The sequence below is a fragment of the Pseudophryne corroboree genome, chromosome 3 (assembly GCF_028390025.1).
Source record: "Pseudophryne corroboree isolate aPseCor3 chromosome 3, aPseCor3.hap2, whole genome shotgun sequence".
NCBI lineage: Eukaryota > Metazoa > Chordata > Amphibia > Anura > Myobatrachidae > Pseudophryne > Pseudophryne corroboree.
This window is the reverse complement of record NC_086446.1, coordinates 393,051,213-393,058,911: the sequence shown is the minus strand read 5'-3', so window position 1 is coordinate 393,058,911 and position 7,699 is coordinate 393,051,213.

Here is a 7,699-nt window from a genome sequence, read left to right as displayed (position 1 = left end):
GCACAAACTACACTGTAGGAGTAGCTCCTGGGCTATGCACAGACTGCACAGACTACACTGTAGGAGTAAGTCCTGGGCTATGCACAGACTGCACAGACTACACTGTAGTAGTAAGTCCTGGGCTATGCACAGACTGCACTGTAGGAGTAAGTCCTGGGCTATGCACAGACTGCACAGACTACCCTGTAGGAGTAGCTCCTGGGCTATGCACAGACTGCACAGACTACACTGTAGGAGTAAGTCCTGGGCTATGCACAGACTGCACAGACTACACTGTAGTAGTAAGTCCTGGGCTATGCACAGACTGCACTGTAGGAGTAAGTCCTGGGCTATGCACAGACTACACTGTAGGAGTAGCTCCTGGGCTATGCACAGACTGCGACTGCACAGACTACACTGTAGGAGTAGGTCCTGGGCTATGCACAGACTGTAAAGACTACACTGTAGGAGTAGCTCCTGGGCTATGCATAGACTGCACAGACTACACTGTAGGAGTAACTCCTGGGCTATGCACAGACTGCACAGACTACACTGTAGGAGTAAGTCCTGGGCTATGCACAGACTGCACAGACTACACTGTAGGAGTAAGTCCTGGGCTATGCACAGACTGCACAGACTACACTGTAGTAGTAAGTCCTGGGCTATGCACAGACTGCACAGACTACATTGTAGGAGTAGCTCCTGGGCTATGCATAGACTGCACAGACTACACTGTAGGAGTAAGTCCTGGGCTATGCACAGACTGCACAGACTACACTGTAGGAGTAAGTCCTGGGCTATGCACAGACTGCACAGACTACACTGTAAGAGTAAGTCCTGGGCTATGCACAGACTGCACAGACTACACTGTAGGAGTAGCTCCTGGGCTATGCACAGACTGCAAAGACTACACTGTAGGAGTAAGTCCTGGGCTATGCACAGACTGCACAGGCTGCACTGTAGGAGTAAGTCCTGGGCTATGCACAGACTACACTGTAAGAGTAAGTCCTGGGCTATGCACAGACTGCACAGACTACACTGTAGGAGTAAGTCCTGGGCTATGCACAGACTGCACAGACTACACTGTAGGAGTAGCTCCTGGGCTATGTACAGACTGCACAGACTACACTGTAGGAGTAGCTCCTGGGCTATGCACAGACTGCACAGACTACACTGTAGGAGTAAGTCCTGGGCTATGCACAAACTGCACAGACTGCACTGTAAGAGTAAGTCCTGGGCTATGCACAGACTGCACAGACTACACTGTAGGAGTAGCTCCTGGGCTATGCACAGACTGCAAAGACTACACTGTAGGAGTAAGTCCTGGGCTATGCACAGACTGCACAGGCTGCACTGTAGGAGTAAGTCCTGGGCTATGCACAGACTACACTGTAAGAGTAAGTCCTGGGCTATGCATAGACTGCACAGACTACACTGTAGGAGTAAGTCCTGGGCTATGCACAGACTGCACAGACTACACTGTAGGAGTAGCTCCTGGGCTATGTACAGACTGCACAGACTACACTGTAGGAGTAGCTCCTGGGCTATGCACAGACTGCACAGACTACACTGTAGGAGTAAGTCCTGGGCTATGCACAAACTGCACAGACTGCACTGTAGGAGTAAGTCCTGGGCTATGCACAGACTGTACAGACTACCCTGTAGGAGTAGCTCCTGGGCTATGCACAGACTGCACAGACTACACTGTAGGAGTAGCTCCTGGGCTATGCACAGACTGCACAGACTACACTGTAGGAGTAGCTCCTGGGCTATGCACAGACTGCACAGACTATACTGTAGTAGTTAGTCCTGGGCTATGCACAGACTACACTGTAGGAGTAGCTCCTGGGCTATGCACAGACTGCACAGACTACACTGTAGGAGTAGCTCCTGGGCTATGCACAGACTGCACAGACTATACTGTAGTAGTTAGTCCTGGGCTATGCACAGACTGCACAGACTACACTGTAGGAGTAGCTCCTGGGCTATGCACAGACTGCACAGACTACACTGTAGAAGTAGGTCCTGGGCTATGCACAGACTGCACAGACTACACTGTAGGAGTAAGTCCTAGGCTATGCACAGACTGCACAGACTACACTGTAGGAGTAGCTCCTGGGCTATGCATAGACTGCACAAACTACACTGTAGGAGTAAGTTCTGGGCTATGCACAGACTGCACAGACTACACTGTAGGAGTAGCTCCTGGGCTATGTATAGACTGCACAGACTACACTGTAGGAGTAGCTCCTGGGCTATGCACAGACTGCACAGACTACACTGTAGGAGTAAGTCCTGGGCTATGCACAGACTGCACAGACTACACTGTAGGAGTAGCTCCTGGGCTATGTACAGACTGCACAGACTACACTGTAGGAGTAGCTCCTCGGCTATGCACAGACTGCACAGACTACACTGTAGGAGTAAGTTCTGGGCTATGCACAGACTGCACAGACTACACTGTAGGAGTAGCTCCTGGGCTATGTACAGACTGCACAGACTACACTGTAGGAGTAGCTCCTGGGCTATGCACAGACTGCACAGACTACACTGTAGGAGTAAGTCCTGGGCTATTCACAGACTGCACAGACTACACTGTAGGAGTAGCTCCTGGGCTATGTACAGACTGCACAGACTACACTGTAGGAGTAGCTCCTGGGCTATGCACAGACTGCACAGACTACACTGTAGGAGTAAGTCCTGGGCTATGCACAGACTGCACAGACTATCCTGTAGGAGTAGCTTCTGGGCTATGCACAGACTGCACAGACTACACTGTAGGTAAGTCCTGGGCTATGCACAGACTGCACAGACTACACTGTAGGAGTAGCTCCTGGGCTATGCACAGACTGCACAGACTACACTGTAGGAGTAAATCCTGGGCTATGCACAGACTGCACAGGCTACACTGTAGGAGTAAGTCCTGGGCTATGCACAGACTGCACGGACTACCCTGTAGGAGTAAGTCCTGGGCTATGCACAGACTGCACAGACTACACTGTAGGAGTAAGTCCTGGGCTATGCACAGACTGCACAGACTACACTGTAGGAGTAAGTCCTGGGCTATGCACAGACTACACTGTAGGAGTAGCTCCTGGGCTATGCACAGACTGCACAGACTACACTGTAGGAGTAGGTCCTGGGCTATGCACAGACTGCACAGACTACACTGTAGGAGTAAGTCCTGGGCTTTGCACAGACTGCACAGACTACACTGTAGGAGTAGCTCCTGGGCTATGCACAGACTGCACAGACTACACTGTAGGAGTAAGTCCTGGGTTATGCACAGACTGCACAGACTACACTGTAGGAGTAAGTCCTGGGCTATGCACAGACTGCACAGACTACACTGTAGGAGTAGCTCCTGGGCTATGCACAGACTGCACAGACTACACTGTAGGAGTAAGTCCTGGGCTAGGCACAGACTGCACAGACTACACTGTAAGAGTAAGTCCTGGGCTATGCACAGACTGCACAGACTACACTGTAGGAGTAGCTCCTGGGCTATGCACAGACTGCACAGACTACACTGTAGGAGTAAGTCCTGGGCTATGCACAGACTGCACAGACTACACTGTAGGAGTAAGTCCTGGGCTATGCACAGACTGCACAGACTACACTGTAAGAGTAAGTCCTGGGCTATGCACAGACTGCACATACTACACTGTAAGAGTAAGTCCTGGGCTATGCACAGACTGCACAGACTACACTGTAGGAGTAAGTCCTGGGCTATGCACAGATTGCACAGACTGGAAAACTCATTCGATATTGAGTGAGTTGCGAACGGATTTGCAGATGACCGGTGTTTTCAAAGCTTTTTGCACAGTGTACGCAGACTTGCACAGGGCGGTATTTCACCCTGTCTGTGCGGCGACTATCCGATCGCAAACCTTTGCAAATTTGCAGAGGAGCGATCAGGTCTGAATTAGGCCCATACTTCTAGTGCATGATTATTATTTCTTATGGTTGTGTGTTCAAAATTTGTATTGTACTGTGCTCTGGGGCATGGTTGTGCTTTATAAATATGAAATATTATGAAGTCTTCGATAGCAGTATCTTACTGCACTTAAAATGAAATATTCCCTTTTGTGCACCTCTTTTTCCTATTAATTATACTTCATAGATGCAAAGATTCATTTTAGCAAAAACGTACTTGCCTATCTTCTGTAGTTGATTAGATATGGAGTACCGTTAAATATGCTAGCAGTCGAATCCTTCTGCACAGAACCAGCTTATATGCAAACCTACAGCCTGACAGAATACTGCTTTCTCATCTGCTGACATTAGTAGCTTTCAAATTCCCAATGCGAAAGAGTTGCTGAGGAGGCTTCAGAATCACTACGGTTAGTAAGACGATGTGACAATGGACATTGGGGGTCATTCCGACCCGTTCGCACACAGCGGTTATTCGCTGCGGTGTGAACGGGTCGGAACTGCGCATGCACGGCGCCCGCAATGCGCACGTGCATCGTTGCCCAGCGGCAGCTGTCGCTGGGCAACGACAGGAAGAGAGAAGAAAGTGATCGCTAGCGCGATCGCAAGAAGAATGACAGTGGGGAGGCGTTCCGGGGCGGATACTCACCGTTTTCCAGGCGTGGAGATCCGAGCGCAGGCGTGTCCAGGAGTTTAGAGGGCGGATGTCTGACGTCAATCCCGAGGCATTCGTCGCTGGATCCGACGCACTTGGTAAGTAAGTCTGACCCGGGTCTTGTTTTGCAGGAAACTTTTTTTTTAGCATATCAGGGCTGCACAAGCGATCGCAGCCTTGCTATGCTATAATACAGTCCCCCATAGGCGGCGTCTAGTTGATCGCACGAGCAGCAAATAGTTGCTACATGCGATTATAAAAAAGCTTAGCATGTCGGAGCAGTTTTAGATGATATTAGCCATTGTAGCCTATAGGCTACCCTTGTACATGGGCTGCTCTTTTAAAGAAAGTGGCAAGCTCTGAAAAACTAAGATATTTGGGACCTTGTTAAACACCTTTTTAATGATCAGCTCCTGTGAGTGCTGGTGATTGAAAAGCAATAGATACTTGAGCATACTTACCTACTCTCCCAGCATGGCTGGGAGCAGGGGCGGATCTAGATGTTACTTGTAGGGGGAGTGGTTTAAAAATTGATCCTGACCCCTCCCCCTTCAAGTAGTGACTCCTTCCCCTCCCATTATATATATATATATATATATATATATATATATATATATAAATAAAAAAGCTTGATGGTGCGGAAATCAGCTCAAAAAGTAGTCAGCGACGCAGATGATAATAACAACGTCAGTGCTTTATTGCACTATCATCACTTTTTGAGCTGTGTGCCGCCCCATCAAGCTTGTATTGGTATACCATGGTATATGTGAAGGCATCGGCGTGCATCTATGGAGTCTCTGGAGTGCCGGTCCTAGGAGTGTGTATTTATATATACACTGCTCAAAAAAATAAAGGGAACACTAAAATAACACATCCTAGATCTGAATGAATGAAATATTCTTATTAAATACTTTGTTCTTTACATAGTTGAATGTGCTGACAACAAAATCACACAAAATTTATCAATGGAAATCAAATTTATTAACCAATGGAGGTCTGGATTTGGAGTCACACTCAAAATGAAAGTGGAAAAACACACTACAGGCTGATCCAACTTTGATGTAATGTCCTTAAAACAAGTCAAAATGAGGCTCAGTAGTGTGTGTGGCCTCCACGTGCCTGTATGACCTCCCTACAACGCCTGGGCATGCTCCTGATGAGGTGGCGGATGGTCTCCTGAGGGATCTCCTCCCAGACCTGGACTAAAGCATCCGCCAACTCCTGGACAGTCTGTGGTGCAATGTGGCGTTGGTGGATGGAGCGAGACATGATGTCCCAGATGTGCTCAATTGGATTCAGGTCTGGGGAACGGGCGGGCCAGTCCATAGCATCAATGCCTTCGTCTTGCAGGAACTGCTGACACACTCCAGCCACATGAGGTCTAGCATTGTCTTGCATTAGGAGGAACCCAGGGCCAACCGCACCAGCATATGGTCTCACAAGGGGTCTGAGGATCTCATCTCGGTACCTAATGGCAGTCAGGCTACCTCTGGTGAGCACATGGAGGGCTGTGCGGCCCCCCATAGAAATGCCACCCCACACCATTACTGACCCACTGCCAAACCGGTCATGCTGGAGGATGTTGCAGGCAGCAGAACGTTCTACTTGTCGTCTCCAGACTCTGTCACGTCTGTCACATGTGCTCAGTGAGAACCTGCTTTCATCTGTGAAGACCCCAGGGCGCCAGTGGCGAATTTGCCAATCTTGGTGTTCTCTGGCAACTGCCAAATGTCCTGCACGGTGTTGGGCTGTAAGCACAACCCCCACCTGTGGACATCTGGGCCTCATACCACCCTCATGGAGTCTGTTTCTAATCGTTTGAGTAGACACATGCACATTTGTGGCTTGCTGGAGGTCATTTTGCAGGGCTCTGGCAGTGCTCCTCCTGTTCCTCCTTGCACAAAGGCGGAGGTAGCGGTCCTGCTGCTGGGTTGTTGCCCTCCTACAGCCTCCTCCACATCTCCTGATGTACTGGCCTGTCTCCTGGTAGTGCCTCCATGCTCTGGACACTACGCTGACAGACACAGCAAACCTTCTTGCCACAGCTCGCATTGATGTGCCATCCTGGATGAGCTGCACTACCTGAGCCACTTGTGTGGGTTGTAGACTCCGTCTCATGCTACCACTAGAGTGAAAGCACCGCCAGCTTTCAAAAGTGACCAAAACATCAGCCAGAAAACATAGGAGCTGAGAAGTGCAGTGGCGTAACTACTGCCCCCGCAGTCCTCGCGGTGGCTTGGGGGCGAGGGGCTGCGGGGGCGCCACTGACTTTGCACAGATTGACATGCGGACGAGCGTCCGCATGTCAATCTGTGGTCTCTTCCCTCCGCCGCTGTGTCCGGAGCGCACATCACGCGCCCCCCTGTGTCCGTCCTGGCTCTCCCCCGGCCGGTCTAATAAAGGAAGTGCCGTTCGTGAGCTCTGATTGGCTCACGAACCGGCACTTCCTTTATTAGACCGGCCGGGGGAGAGCCAGGACGGACACAGGGGGGCGCGTGATGTGCGCTCCGTGTCCCTTCAACACAAGGGAGGGGGGAAAGCAGGCACTGGGGGGATATATACCTGGCACTGAGGGGGCATATACCTGGCGGGGGGGGGGGATATCTGGCACTGGGGGGGGGGGGATATCTGGCACTGGGGGGGAAAGCAGACACTATGGGGGAATATCTGGCACTGGGGGGTGGGGGGGGGATATACCTGGCACTGGGGGCATATACCTGGCACTGTGGGGGAAGATCTGGCACTGGGGGCATATACCTGGCACTGGGGGCATATACCTGGCACTATGGGGGAAGATCTGGCACTGGAGGCATATACCTGGCACTGGGGGGGAATATCTGGCACTGGGGGCATGTACCTGGCACTGGGGGGAATATCTGGCACTGTGGGGGAAGATCTGGCACTGGGGGCATATACCTGGCACTGTGGGGGAATATCTGGCACTGGGGGCATATACCTGGCACTGTGGGGGAATATCTGGCACTGGGGGCATATACCTGGCACTGTGGGGGAATATTTGGCACTGGGGGGAGCAGGCACTGAGGGGGCATATGTGGCACTGTGGGGGAATATCTGGCACTGTGGGGGAATATCTGGCACTGGGTGCATATACCTGGCACTGTGGGGGAATAT